This window comes from Copidosoma floridanum, unplaced genomic scaffold, assembly GCF_036245765.1.
Source record: "Copidosoma floridanum isolate Cflo_tuat_1 unplaced genomic scaffold, Cflo_Japanese_pri ptg000030l, whole genome shotgun sequence".
In the NCBI taxonomy this organism is placed as follows: domain Eukaryota; kingdom Metazoa; phylum Arthropoda; class Insecta; order Hymenoptera; family Encyrtidae; genus Copidosoma; species Copidosoma floridanum.
The window spans coordinates 5,133,136-5,147,618 of NW_028321907.1; positions in this window are offsets into that span (position 1 = coordinate 5,133,136).

Sequence of the window (14,483 nt, forward strand, 5' to 3'; positions counted from 1 at the left end):
GCCCCCCCGGCACTTACACGAAAAAAGCAATTGTGCCAAACTCGACGCGCAATACTGGATGTACCCAATAGCTTGTTGTATTCAGCGCACCGACGATTGTGTCCTATCCGAACATCGGCGGGATATTATTTTCTCGTTGGTGCAGCTCGCTTGCTTTTATCGCGCTTCGACGTCGAAATGATAAAATTCGCCTCCTCGACTCTCGATGCCGATCTGTGCATGCACACGCGCGTACACGGAGAGAAGGGTTATGGGAGGGGGGGTCGCGTTCCTGTTATCCGTAAATTGAAAGTTCGGATGGGCCCGCCGTTTGTATCGAGGAGTGGCGTGCGGGGGGTTGAAAAAGGGCGAAGCTCGGGATGGAAAGTTGAAAGCTCTGTACTATTTAATCGAGCGAAAGGGTGGGTCGGGAGAATCGGCGAATTAAAACTCGCCCGTCTATTTATTGCGTTTTATCGCTCAACTTTACCGGGTTGGGGAGGGAGGGCTCAATTTCGCCCGGAGCTGCAGTTTTACATCGTCCGTACACTGCATGGGTTTTCGAGGAGCGTGTTATTATTTTTTTCTCTTTGGGTACCGGTGTCGTGTACTAATGAAGGGCCCGTTGGAGTGCCACTCTGCGTTTCGCCGTGTTCGGAGAGTTAAATTGAAAAAAAAAAAAAAAAAAAAAAAAATTTACTCCTGCGCTGTATTGTTTCAATTAAAACGAGAGCCCGAAATGGAACACCAATACGATGGAGAGCGCGGGCGAAAATAACTGGGGATCTGATGTAAATTAATATACGTGTACACACGTGCCGGAAATCCAATTATTTAAGCGCCACGTTGCACATTATATTCGAGAGCTGTTGGCACTTTTCCTGTTGTATTATATACTTTTGCCCTGTACATTTTTAGACGACCAACACTTTTGTTCTTCATGTTTGCCAAAAGAAGTATAGGTTCAAGAATTTGACGTACGTTTCAAAAAATCGGGTGTATACCCTTTCCTCTCTCGTATAGATCACTGCTCTTGTATAGGGGAAAAAAATCATAGGTTCGACTTATTACTTACAAAGTGATGATAGAACTTTTTTTAAATGAAAGCAAAAAAAAAGTGTTATTTATCCTGTATCGATGATATTCGAGTATTATTACTTGGTTTTCCGTCAAAATTGAATTCAAACAGACAGAGGAATCCAAGGTTGTTATCACATCTGCAGATAAACACCACCTACTTGACGAGTATAACCATAACATCAGCCATTATAATGTATTATATAGATAGACACACTCGACGGCATAACGCATACTTTCTCTCGTTTTCATAAAAACTACCCCCCCCCCTGATGATCTGCCCCTCCCTCTTTTGAATTAATCTACTCGGTACTTTAACCCAATTTAGCTCAGGAAAGAGAAGAAGAAGAAGAAGAAGGGAGACAGTGGCAGGGCCGGAGACACATACAAAGTGTATGCGGCGATATCGAGCTGCCGCCGGATGCTGCCGACCTACTTGCGAGGGCCAACTCTTCCTCCCTCCCTATCTTTTCTTCTTCGCGCCCCTCTTCTTTTTTTATCTCCCTCCTGCCTTTTCGTTCTCGTATGCGCGCCGGCGCTAGTGTACATCCTTCCCTTACACCTCCGACTCACTTTGCATCTCTAATCTCTTGCACCTTTCATCCTCCCCCCCGCATCTAATGACACTTGCCACGTGTGTACTGACAGTGTATGTACATATACATGTATGTTTGTACCCACCGATTTCAAGTATTCGCCGTGACTTTTTTTTTTTGCACCTTCATCCTCCTGCCTCTCTTTTTTTTATTTTCGACATCCATCGGGGCTAAGTTATTCCCGATCAAAGGAAACCTCATTACGCGTCTCCGATGGGCTTTGCACCTTCGGGTACACGCGCAAAACCCGTTTAAAAGCACTCTATGGACGAGCGACACCTTTTTTTTTTTATTTAACAAAGTTTCATCCAAAGTTTCCCTTTCCCACTAAGTATAGATGTATCCCCTGTAAACTGTAAATTTACTTACTCGCACCGCCACGCGAACATCGAATCACAATCACATCGTTACGTAACTGCGTTTAAGGACAAAGCGACCATAATTCAAAGTCGTTACAGCGCGGCCCTTTGGAGAATTTTGCAAAACTTGGGCTGATATTGCTTTTTCGAAACAAAATTACGAAATTTGAGTTAACGAGTTCAGTGTGCTATACGTATGTGTGTGTGGAGTTTGATCCGTCCGTAGCTCCAATTGATAGCCGTGAGTAGCCCTCTGTCTTCGTCAATCTATGGCCCTTGGAAGCGTCATTGCACCTGCGACTATCCCCAACACCTGCTCGTCCCATTTCGTCGAGTCATTACAGTCTTTTTTTTTGTTTGCTCTCTGGCTTTTTTTTCCACCCCCAGTCCCCCGTACAATGGTCGTTTCGATAGGCGATAACGATCGTAGCGCATATATATATGTACCCATAGGCGTACGAAACAAAAGACCCGCTGCTCCGCTGTGCGGTGATTGAGGGCTCCCCGGGTTTTCAATGACGAGAGCACACGCGAGTGCAGGTATATGTGTGCGTTTGCACGCGAATTGAAAAGCGAGTCGGCGAATGAGGCGACGTCGATCAAACGTGCGGACGAGGAGGCGATCTTTTTTTGTTTACCGTGGGATTACACTACTCTCCAGGTGCGCCGGGGTGGGAGGGGGCTTTGTTTTTTCGTACCGATGAGGGAGCTTTTTGTCACGGGCGTCGGAGAGCTTTTTTTCCTTTTATTTGCCTCTTTTTTCACGTGGTCGCCAACGCGATGCGTGCGGTGTTTGAGCTTCGACCTCTCGCGCTTGGGGGTGACCGATGCTTGGATATATTTCACTTATTTTTATGTACAAAGCACTCGCTAGAAAGAGACGGTACATGAGGGGGCAAAATGTAATTGGAAGGTTTCAGGATCCCTTTTTTTAATAAGAAAACGCGATTGATTAAAAATACAGGTGAATTAAAAAAAATGCACCCCAATATTTCGTTAACCAAAGGACTCTCGATGAAAAAAATAAGAAAAAAAGATTCTCAAGCAGGATATTCCTTTCCCGCGCCGTTTGCGCGGAATTTCCTCATTTCCATCTCTTTCCGATCCTCATTTCCGAGCGCTCCCTCCCGCCCCCCGACAATCAGAGCTGCTCTTCCCCTTAATCAGAGCTGCTCTTTACTTCGATCTCCTCCTCCGATGATGCCCCCTCGAAGACTACAATAAACGGCGGCGGAACCGTAGCAATGCGGTAATTAAAATGTTGCCGGCGAACAAGTTAATTACACACACCCACACACACACCGATCGATTTGATCCTATATACTCGAAACAAGCTATCGTCACCAACCCCCCGCTTATTCTTGCTTCGTCTACCGTGTAATTGGATTCGGCGATCTTTGCCAGCCGGGCCACTTTCAATACCGTTCGGGATAACATTCATTTCTCGAAGGAAGAGCTGAAGTATCGATAAAAGGACACGTGTTTTTTTTTCTCGATGCGAGTCATTTTTACTTTTTTTTGTTGCAAATGCGTGGCTTTTATAACGAAAAAAATAAAGCACCTCTCTCGTAAATTATTCCTCCGACTTTCTCGTAAGCGGAATTTCCGGCTCAAAGCTCGACTTGCATCTCCACATACGTAGAGACAAAACTTTCCGGCTGTCGCGGGTGGGTGGGCCAAACTTAGGTCGAGGTTTATCGAAGAAATTCCGGTCGAGACAACGCGTTAAAATCGCGGAAAATCTGCTCGTACATTTTATCTTCGGCCGTATTGGCTTTTCGTCGTTTTCGCGCACCCTTTGGGCCACCGCTTCATTTTCCCTCTCCCACAGCCCGTCTCGCCTTTCGTTTCGATGCTTCACCCGATATGGCTCTGTTTTCCTCGACCCCCCCCCCCATCCCTCGACAAAAAGCCAAATCGAACTCTCCTCTTCCGTATTGTTTTCTTTTTTCGTGTGGCGCCGCCCAACGGCCTTCGAAATGACGCGGTCGCGTGTGTATACGGAAAAAGGGAAAAATCAACCGCAAACGTCGCTGCTGCTATACTTCGCATGCACAAACGCGCGCTAAAGTGGGTTTTATCAAGTCGCCGGAGGTCAACATATTCTTTTTTTTTTTTTTATTCACCCTTCCCCTTCCGAAAAGATACTCCCGGCTCGTTATTTACACTCACCGCATATACATATGTGTAACATCCCAACCGCGTATCGAGTAAAACAAAGTGGCACTTGCACATCGAGATAACAATCGCACGAGTCCAACGGACGTTAAAACATGTTTTTTAAAGCGCAATTGGCGCTTGACCGCACATTTGCCGAGTTGATTGTAATAATGCACACTGTGCAATTGCGTAACGTATACAACAGCCCGTGATTAGGACGCGAGCAATTATGCAGATTGATGCTTCAAAATTATACATCGTAATAGCGTCGATTATTGTTATTCGCTGCGGCTGTTGCGGGGGGCTTTTAATCTCGTTACAATGGGCCGCGCGTGGGTACTGCACCGTATGGAAAATGTCACGATTTCAAAGGCACGTGTGTAAATCTGCCAAGTCCAATGCTTTACAGCTGCGGGTGCGTTGTATCGGTATGATAATTGGGACGCGTGCACGCGAGCCCTCCCGAGCCCACCTGCGATAAATTTCCCATATAAAGGAAAATAAGGCTCTGCTTGTTTGTTTAGCTTTTTGATGCTTGAGGATTTTTTTTTTTTTTTTCTTGTCTTTCTCGTGCTTCCTTTGCTTTTTTCTCGGCTCTGAGCGCTGCTAATGAAGAAATATGGCTGGGAAGGTCTGGCGCGCCTCGGGGCTGCTGCTCTTTCGAGCTACGTGGCGGCTCTGGTGGATCGGACGTGCAGATAATGCGTGAGCCATTCTGTACTCGAGGACGCTTCTTTTTTTTTTTTTGGTGCTAAAATTTTTTGAAAATCACCAGAGTTTTGGACTTTTTGGACACTTGAGTTGAGAGCTCGGAGTTTTTTTTTCTTTTCGTTCAAACGTGTCGTGATGCACAAATCTACGAGAATGCGTGTAACTTTTAATCTCGAGTATTACGTATATGTGTTGCGAAATGTTCAGATTCTAGGTCAGCTTTAGCGCACTAGTGCTTATAAACAAAACCAAAAAAAAAAAAAGAAAAAGCACAAAAATGAAACGCCGGACAAACACTTGTTATATACCGTATAAGCATTTTGAAAAAAATAGTAAACGCGCCAGTGCGTCTACATCCCCCGGTTCAGTCGAGCAAAAATCTTGTTCATAAAAAAAAAAAAAAAAAAAAAATCTAAACGTCACGTTATAGTCACATAGTGATACGGAAGAAAATAGTCGATGGAGCTGGTGGCAAAAATCCGCGCGTAAAGTTTACCCACAGATACGACAGTCGTTTTGTACCTTTGGGCGTTTCGACATACGTGCAGAGTGACACACAAAGGAAGAACGAGGGGCGAGGAGGTCAATGTTTCCGCTGCGGTCTCGCACAGCCATATTTTCTCTCCTCGCCCTATCTTTTCCCTCTTTTTTTCCCTTTTCATCCGTACAACCACACACACACACACCCACATATATATATATATTTTTATATGTATGAATGTATGTATGCATTGTACACGTGTGCCCTCAAATCGTCATCGTGTGCACGAGCCATTCAAGTCGTCCAATCCCAATTCGACGTCCAATTTAACGAGATGTGTCTCTATCTCTTCCGCACCATACGGCGTCGAATACCCATCTATTGGTCCCCGTGCACGCATGTCCGTGTCCGGTATATGCATACAGGTGAAGGAGGGCCCGTACACATATAGTTGCAACCAAACGACGTTTCCGTCGATTTTCGAGCTCGACCAACCGCGGCTACAGCTATCATCCCGCACTTTTTACTTGGTGTATATATATACACGTGCACACACCTTTCGATTGGATTTTCTTTTACTCCCACCTCCCAGTCTATGGGGGCAGTTTCGGTGGCTCGGCTATTTTTGAAATCCAATTATCCGGCCATCGCGTACTTTTCGTCTCTCCTCGGGTTTTAACCCCCGAACTATGACGAATGCTCGCTCGAGCTCTGAGAGGTATATCGTGTTTTTCGGCGCTTGGTTTTAGTTTCCCTTTTGCGCTTCTCGCTCTCCAAATTTTTCGTTTGTTTGCCCTGCGGTGCGGTACCTAAATAAAGAGGAGGAAGCAACCAAGTGCAAGTCGAATTTTTTCAAGAAAAAAAAAAAAGAAATGATCAGTACGTCCTATTTTGTTGGGGGAAAAAAAAAAATTAACAAACCACGCAAAAGTCGTAATTTCATCATCACTCGTAATAAAGTTCCTAATAAACCATCACGCCAATCCACGAGTTGTGGAGAGGGGAAATACTTACAAGAATCTGGAGCTGCGGTGGCGAAACGGAAGATCCGGGGAACGACGGAAAGTAGTTTCCGGGAGTTTGCGCGTCTCCGGCTGCTGTACGTGGGTATATATGTATACATTATATATGATGATGATGATAATGCACGAAAGGGCGGGTTTCCGAAATTTTGCGCGCAGCCGTAAAATTATTCAAATTCAAGCTACCGCTGATGCGCGAAACTCCGCAGCCAAACTTACGTATATATACACCTACGGAGCGGTCGTTTAACGAGGCGCGGAATTGGACGCTGTGACGGTCCGGGGGACGCGTTTTGTTTTTCAATTTGGCATCGGTAATTGGTAAGTAGAAGACGGGAGCGTTTGATATTGCCACTGCCACCCGATGTGTGGTATCAAAATACCCGTACCCCATACAGATTACAGCGCCGCGAGGGTGTGTATATAATAATAAGGTGCCGGGGAGCTAGAGGGTTTTTCAAGCGCTCCATTCTTACAACTTTTGCGAGTGGCTTTGTTTTGATAAACAGAGCTTGAGAGGATTAACATTCCAAGGTTTTGTGAAATCGATATTTTTTTCGTTTCAAACATGACTTTCTGCACTTTTTGGTTACGCGGAATGTCGTGGATCTAAAAGAAGAAGGAGAAGAGGAGAAAAAAAACAACAACTTTTTTTATTATTCGTTGGTCCATCGTTCACGCAGCAGGTATCCATTCGGGCAAAGTATGTGGGTCGGCCGGAAGCGGGTAATTTGAAAAACGGACGCACCGCATCCGTCGACTTATCACCGCGAGACTTTCCAAATACCTTTTGTGGGAGAAAAAAAAAGAAGCTTACGGTGCAGATTGTGGACAGTGCAAAGAACTACGGTTGGGATCGTTACAGTGGGAACGGAACTATTTTTTTTTTTTTTTTTTTTTTTTTTTTAACGAACATCGTTTTTAAATCGATGAAAAATAAATGAAGGCAAAAAATGTATCGAGGTTCGGTTGAGCGATACTGTGTAGATTTATTACACGTTTTTCCATCAAAGTCAAGCTTTGACGGTAAACGCTCTGTTCATTTGAAATCACTCGATTGATTTTTATTGAGCGGTAACTATCCCTTTTTTTCTTGTAATCAACACTTGTTAGTACTTGCGCTCGAAGCACCTCGTATTTTTAAACTATTTGCGTAAGAGTCTTCTAAATTTTTTTTTAATGATTCTGTACTATAAGTCGAGTAGAGTATCGCTATGAATTTCACGAGAATTGATTTCGAATGAGTTGAAAAAATGCTATTATCGATTTTTACACAGAAAACATTAGTTTGGTAAAAAATGAAATTACTTGACCGGTTTTTCTTTAATAAATGGCCATAATATTGTCAGACGAGGTAAAATCTGCCTGTTGGATCCAATCGTTTATTGAATTGACGTTATTCAATTTTGCTTCAACTCCCTTACAGTACATGGCAAGGAGTAATATCTCCCATAATCCTCACTGCAGTATGAAAAATCTCTATTGATTTATTCAGACAAGAATAAAAAAAAAAAAAGAGCAAAGAGTCGGGAGCGGAGCTAAGAAAGAATATTGCACCGTATACTTGTCTCGAAGGGTACAAGTGCTTTTTGTATTTTACGACGCCTGTACAATAGACTCGTATATTTTTGGTTAATACCAAGTTTCGAGACCGTAAATTCATGCGATCACGAAAGTAACTCCCCGTCCCTGATGTACACGTGACAATAGGCATCAGACAAGTTTAAATTCATGCCAAACTCTACATGTTTGCGGGTCATTTCGCGAAAACTTTGTTACTGCTCGTTTGTATACGAACAACGTGCTCAGTCATTTCATGCTCTATAAATACAAGTTTCAAGTGTATACAGTTAACGTAGCCAAAAATAGTCCTAAGCACCAAGTTTTCCGATCACAAGCCTGCATTTCACGCGAAACGAGCCAACACGTATAAACAATAACGACGACGTGCATTTCAAATACAAATTCTAATCACGTACTGAATACTCCCTCGCGCATGGCGAAGCAGCTCTGCGCAATTTCACTTTGCGAAACGCTTTTGTGCTTCGCTTTGAAGCTTATTAGGGTATGTTTACGCGGTCGGCCGATCAGCCCGATGATATACCCTGTGCTCATTTGCGGGACAAACAATTCGGCGCTTTGGCCAACAAATTTCGCATCGTGTCTCCTCGCGGTACCAATAGCGCTTTGCATCCGCTCCGGTCTCTGCGGTCGATTTTTCAATGGGCCCAGGGTGAAATTCAATTTCCCTCGCAAATAAAGCACCACCGATTTCCCAGGGATTCCTCGCGCGACAGAGGGCCACCGTAGCGCGGGCAAAACAAGCTCGGCCCATTTCTCGTGATTATAACCCAACCGAGGCACTAATTGCGAAAGAGGCCTCGCTATCGCTGAAATGTCATCCGAGCTGCTCGACGGAGCGAAGGACGGAGCCGAACGGCCGATATCGAATAATTTAATATTCCCGATCCCCTGCGCGGGGGAGGACCGTCCAACCGTGAGGACATTCCGCGCGTCTCGGCGATTCCTTCCCTATATTATATATACATACCACATACGTCTCTTGCAGTGTCCTACATGTATACTCTGATGCGTGGGTTGTAACATCGATCGTAAATCTCCCGAGCTTTTTCGTTGGGGGGACAAAACTTTTTTGGAGCCGAGCTTTTTGAGTAACAGTGTTTTTTTTTGTCGAGGGTGGATATTTTTCCAAACAGCACATGCGTGCTAGCTCGAGGGATATTGCTGTTGTAAAATTGAACAGCCGAACTTTCGTGGATGTTCCGCACGAGGGTGGTGATTTGGAAAATTTAGTTTCTTACAACAAGAACTGAAATTCGGATCGAAGGGCTGGATCGTCATTGAATGTTTTTTGCCACTGATGATTTTTAACTTTGGCTCGTCATTGGAGACTCAGAAAAAATTTAATTACAACAAGTGCGTATGTCGAATAATCGCGCGGATATGACGGATGATGAAAAAGAGCTTGCACCACACGATCGACGTAAAATGAAGAAAAAACGTAGTAAATACCTTCGGAATTGCGCAACGAGGAAATAAAAGAGGGATGAAATAAAACTATCGTCCGTAAAGCTGAAAAGCTGTACAACGTACGTGTATGGCTGCACGACGGGGAGGAAAGTCGTCCCACTCACTCTCTCTCGAGGGAAAAGTCGTCTCATCGCCAAAGCCGCTCTCTCGAGCCGATCGAGCGCCAAATCCGAACTCTCGGTGTACGACAGGGAGGGGGACACTCCCCGCTAAATCCACCCTTTCCTGATATCTGTTCGAAATATGTTGTAATCGACATTTGCTCGTCTCTACTTTTTTCCCTCGTTCACGCGTCATTCGGATCAGCCGCCGCGAACAAAGGACACGGGGCAATTATTAAAAAAGTCCTCTCACCATTGGCACCCTATCAGCGGTAGCAGCGAGGGAAATTATATATATCCCGTGCATGTGTGTAATCTCGCGCGGAATGCATTGGACACGGGGTGAGCCTTCGCTCTTTTATTATGAAGGACACACGAGCGGCGACAAATTAAATTCCTTTTTTGCTCGGTACGCCCGCCACCCTCTCCTCTTCTGTGTACAAGATTGAAATCTCCGCGACTGCCGGGACACGCGGGAAAACAGGATGTCATTTGTTAGCGGGTCGAGGATTCCTATTCCGTTATCTACTCGTCTCCGTTTTTTTTTTTTTTTGTTTTTTCCTCCCTCCCAATAAATTCTTTTCTGCTCTCTGATGGACGCGTTGCGCCGTACGCTCTTTGTATTTAGAGTTTGCGTGGCTTGGTTTCTTTCTTTTTTCCTCGTTTGGGCTTGATTAGAAAAAAAAAAAAAAAAAGTTCATAGAAATCTTTTCAAAGGATCGTTGTTGACCGTAGTCAAGGGGTGTGGGAGTCGTATGATTCGTATGGGCAAGCTTTTACTTTTTGCCGGAAGGAAACGTAGAAAAATAATTACCAGAACATACAATCGAGACCCCAAAAAATTTTCACGTTTCAATATAAATTCGCAGTTTTTTTACAAAACAATTATGTCCCCATGGACGCCAAAGCTTCTTACGTATCTTTTTAGCCGGAGCTCGAGCGTCATAAATAAAGTACACGCGTTCGTACCGCTAGTTGTTTTTTTTCGGGCTTCAAAAAAGTCCTTCGGCTCAGTCACTCCCAAATACAAATTGCATACGTACCTACACACACGTACACATGGAATGATGGAAATTCCTTGCCTACGCTTTGCTCGAGAATTAACATTTTTTCCATCGCAAGGATTTGAGGACTAGAGAGAGAGTTGGAACAAAAAAATTCTTCGACTGCGCTGTGGTAATTTTATGATGGATTTACTGGGATCTCATTTTGTTTCCTAGATACCTAATGTCAATCTTATTTCGTGGTGTATGATTTAAATTAGAATTTTACCTAATTGTAGTAAAAAAAAAAGCTATTTCATTATTCACCAACTGCAATCTTCCACTTTTAAATTCACTTTGAGAAGCGAAAAAGGAAGATGAAAAAAAAGAAGGTGACTCTCGTGCTTGAAATTTACGAGGACGATCCTCTCGTGCAACAGTTTGGGCTCGTGATTTATAAATTTAATAATGTTGCGGCACGACGCGCCATAATTGAAACTCTCGAGAATAACAGCCGAGGCGACCCCGAAAAGGAGGCCGCAGTGCGTATAATATACGTACCCATGGTGTGCCGCAGCGCTGATACTCCCGCGCTCCATTTGCTTATTACTTTTGCAGGGACGAGAGATATACACACATATTAGGCGCATTTCATTTCGTTGGGATCATTGGGGAGATGTCGTATCGCTCGTCAGGGTTGGTTGGTTTTGCGGCTGGCTCCGAAGCGTTTTTCGACGCATCGATCGGCCCGTTAATTATAAATTTAAACGAGTCGGGGATCCCGTTATTTTTGCCTGGTCATAAATTTTTCGGAATAACGAAACAGATGCTGCCTGCCCCCCTTGTACGAGTAACCTGCACGAAAACATGAGTTATGGTCATTATTTTTTTTTTCCATCCTCCAGCGAGCATATACCCCGTCTCGGTGCAACCATATTTTTTATGCTAATGGTCGTGGTGCGAGAGAGTTTATTTTTCCTTCTAATAAAAAAGTTTAAAAAAATACAAAATACGTAAGGAATCTACGTAAGAGCAGCGCAACCCAATAACATCTATCAGCATTATCATTAGCACGTTAGGGCTATCGATCCCGCATCAGGAAACGCTCTCATTTCTGCGGTGCAGCAACCAAGAATCCCCTCGCTGACGCACGGCGTGGAAGAAAAAAATTGCAGAGCATATCGAGGCATCACTGGCGCATTAATAATTAATCACGACTAGTGCCTCGTTCCGTTGAGCCAAAACTAGCTGATGCTGTTGCTTGCGGTGTGCTGTTAGCGCGCACGAGGCACCGACGGCTCAGTGGCTCTTGGATTATGCAAGCCCCTCACAAGGTGTGTGTACAAGCGTGTATGCACTCGATGCCTTGAATTTGCAGAGCGAGGGAGACCTTTTTGTTATACTTTCTGGCTTTTTTCTCCTGAAAAGAAGGCCACGGGTGGGAAAACATTCGGTGCGTGGATTCGCGGATAATTAATTTCACCCCCAAAAGTTTTACGCCTGGGCACTTACCCGTGCCCCGTTTTCCTCTGTGCGCGCACGATTTAGCCAGGGGCGGAATCTTAAAAAGTTTTGCCAGTTGGACTTTTACTGGAACTCGAGCTCTGAATCATTGAAGATGCCGTTTCGTCGACTGGATTTTTCGGCCTTCCTTTTTTTTCCCTTGTTTTTTTTTTGTCGATTCTTTGGTAAACAGGCTTGTACGAGCTCTGAGATTTAGAAAAACTGTTTCGCATTGTCTGACTAAACTCGTACTTTACTACTTAAAAATCACTAGATCTTTGTTACAATTCGAAACACAAGGTCTGACCAAACTAAAACGTTTCCACTTAAATTACGTCTCCATTGCATTGTCTGACTAAACTTGGGATTTTCTACTTAGGAATCCACATACACTTTGTGTAAGTTTGTAAAAATAAAAATTTTATACTGTTTGACCAAACACGGACTTTTCTACTTAAAAATCAATAGGTCGGGACGATAACTAAAAAAAAAAATCTTTTGATCTAACATTGGCTTTTACAATTAAAAATCATTTGCTGGGTTACCATGAAAAATGTATATTGTCTGCGATTAGAGTCGTACCTACATTGTCTGACCAAACTCGGACTTTTCTACTTTCAAAATCGATGTGTCGGTATTACAACTAAAAAAGCTCTTTTGATCTAACATTGGCTTTTATAATTAAAAATCATTTGCTGTGTTACCATGAAATATGTATATTGTATGCGATTAAAACCGTACTTTCATTGCCTGACCAAACTCGGGCTTTTTACCTAAAAACTTGCGTACGTCTGCATTATATACTTTTACGCTGCTTTTGTTCAGTTAAAACTAACGATATGAACAATAAAACGGTATCCTCACCAAGGCATGCTCCACCGCAAGCAGATTTTTTTGAACGCAATCAAACGGGAACGGCCCGCCAAGTTCAATCCCCACTTGTATCCCAACCGATACATAAAAGAGATTCCTCGCCCTCTTCAGTTCTCGTATAAAGCTATCCTCAAGCGGAAGCCTTGCAGTTCCCCTCCAACTTTACAGCTCGCTGTAAAGCGCGCATGTGCTCCTTTACGAGCGCTTTCTTGACGTCGGAAGGGCTCGTGGTTTCTAAACAAAGGGGCACACACACGAGTTGGCGTACAATCGTGAATTAGCGATTCTTACGCCCCGACCTGGTACTGCACAGGTGACGAACAATCGAATTACAAATTCTCGATGGATAATTCCAAGAACAATCAAATTTTCGACTTTGAGCCCCCTAATGTCGCGATAAACGCCACATTGACGGTAAATTGACGTGCATTGTGCACACAGAAGGGGGAAGCTTTAATGGTCCTTTGATTCAGCGAGCTTAGCCCGAAAGCTCAGCGCCAAACAAATTTCGCAAGAAGTAGCAACAGCTGGCTCGTCGAAATCAAAAGGAAAGAGAGAGAGAGACCAAAGCGTGTACACAAATCCCTCGCCTCGTGTCGTCTCGGATCACGTGGCTATATGTAGTGCACATTACCCACACGTACAGTCTTTCTCTCTACCCTGGCCTTTGAAAGGTTAATTCAGCTCTTCAAAAGTTCCCTATACTCCGATCCGTCGTGTATGCCTCCGAGGACGCAATTAAAGCTCTGGACTCGTGTACCTGCACCATCCACCCATGCGATTCTGTGTGTGGACGGCGTATGCGAATATTGGCACTCTTTTCCACTTTCTCCGTGGAATATCCGATAATAATAAGTGGCCTGCCACTCAAAGTCACCGACGCTCCGCCGTACCCGTGGCTGCCTTTTTCACCACCGCCCTGTCACTCTATCTCTCTCGTGCTCCCCCACCCCCACCCCCCGTTTTTTTTTTATCCGCGTCCACCACGCACGGCTCTTGTCATCGCTGGTCGACGCACGAACGGGGTATATCAATATTCCTTTGTTAATTGTATTTCCGATAAATATGTAAATGACGCTCCCGAATTTTAATCACAGTAGCTGTCGTTTCCTTTTATATGCGGTACAACGGAAAAACGGGAGATACGCCCAAGTGGAAAAGTCGATTGTGAACCTTGGCGCGACGTACCACGTGTTTTTTTTTTTTTGCGCTGGATTATAATAAACGAGAGCAAAGCTTGATTGAATTTTAATGAAATTACGCATGCCTATACGAACGAAATTGCGAATCCACATGCCAACGGAATTGTAGAGCTCCTCGTACGTTCTTCACGAAATATGTGAATTCGATGAGACGAGCGCGGCTGAAAAATACAATGGGAGCGGCATCAACGCGTACGAGATTTCTCGATTGCTTGGTAAAGTGCAGGGGGAGTTATGTGCACTTCCAAACGCACGGCTGAATAGGATTTTAATCCCGAGACTTTCGTTTCCGCGTTGCTGCGCGTTCGAGAGAGGGATTGCTCTTTTTTCATTCGTTTCCAAGACGTTTGTAAAGCAATATTGATCCCGTTTTAATCAAATGGTT